A 1,700-nucleotide genomic window follows, 5' to 3' on the forward strand; every position below is an offset into this window, starting at 1 on the left:
GCCTCCATGGGTCTGCCTACTGGATCATTTCAGTGGAGATTTCAGACTGTGGCAGGAAGCCGGAGTGCCTGGAGAGAAACCTGCAAACAGGAAACCTGTCAAATCTTTTTACCTTTTGTCCTCTGGAGTCTGATCATCTCTTCTCATAAATGTAAACCAAACCGTTGTTGGACATGTCTTCATTGCAGTCGCTGTCTGCAGTGAAGACATGCTCGTTGTCTGCCTTCATGGTTCGTTCTCCCTTCATTAAGTAACAGTAAATGTCTGTCTGCTTTGGATCCCCACAGATGACGGAGGACAGGTGGTACDTCTCCGTCCCACATTCTGCAGGCACATCGATGGTCTGAGTGACTTTTGTTTGGTACTTCCTGGTAAACCTGTGCAGAAAAAACACCAGCACCTTGTTATCAGCCAGGCAGTGTTTTTTGTGCCAGGGTGACCCGCAGCCTGAACAACAGCGTTTGCACGCCAAATCCAACCAGTATTCAAGCAGTATAGATATACTGGTTGAAAATAACACCGGTGGAAGGGCAATSAKGGCGCCGTTGTTCAGGAGCCTGAGGGAAGTGGCTCCACAGTTAGAGCAAGAGTCGTTGTCGTACAACTCTCTCTCTGTGTCRCYGCCAAACGAATCCAGCCAGACCAGCACAGACTCCAGCAAACTTTTTATGTCGTAGTCCTTTCCCTCGCCTGATGGCAGCTTCTTCTCCCTCAGCTCCATCAGAACTGGGGAAATGTCTTGTTGACTAAAATGCTTGCTGGGTTGACGGACAGCTGAGAGTATGAGACTCCCACAGCAGGGGATGGACGATGCCTCCAGAAAAACCCTTTCCTTAGCGAGACACCGCTTGGTAACGCTCAGGTTTAGGATGCTCTGGAAGGCAGTGTTCACCCAGCTGTTCTGGAGCTCATCGGAGAACTTGAAAAAGTTCTCCTCCGCTTGTCCTTGTCCTGCAGATGTCCTCCCTACATCTGGCAGATCCGAGCCAATGCTAGCTACTGAATTAACATTAGGGGAACAGGAAACCTCAACAGCATAGGAAAGCTTTACATTTAGAGGTGGTTTTTTGGACAAATTAGCAACTCTGTTTTCCCTGTCCTGGGAACGTTGTAATTCAAAGGACCCTGTGAAAGTGCCCTTCAGATGAATCTTCTGTAAGGATGGGACCAGTGAAACCAAAGCTTTGGCTGTCACTTCAGCCACAGCTTTGGCTGCGAGATCATCCGCAGACAAATCTTCCCCAGCCGGGTTAGATTTTTCTGCGACTGTAGTCTCACCCTCACTGTGTACCATCGTCTCCGAACAAACCCTCCCAGCCGGGTCAGTTTGTCCAGAGACAGTACCATCACCCCCTGCACTGTCTCGTTCAGAGGACGAGATGGAGTCTGAGGTCCCAACATCCAGCGCATTTTCAGAACAAACCTCCCCAGCCGGGTCGGTTTGTTCTTTGGAACTGGATGGAAGTCCTTTCCAAAACAGATCGTCCTCTTCATCCTGATTGTCTTCTTCGATGCAATCCTTCCCTGGAAAGAAACGATCACACACTTTCTTCATCCCAGTCGTCATGGCATATCCGATGCCCCAACCATCCGGGAATATCAGGGGAACAAGCGCCGTCGCAAAACTAAACATTGTTGCTCTACACAAATCTGAAACTCCAAGAAATGTCTGGATCCTGACTGATGCTTAGAGATTCCAG

The sequence above is a fragment of the Poecilia reticulata genome, linkage group LG9 (assembly GCF_000633615.1).
Source record: "Poecilia reticulata strain Guanapo linkage group LG9, Guppy_female_1.0+MT, whole genome shotgun sequence".
Taxonomy (NCBI): domain Eukaryota; kingdom Metazoa; phylum Chordata; class Actinopteri; order Cyprinodontiformes; family Poeciliidae; genus Poecilia; species Poecilia reticulata.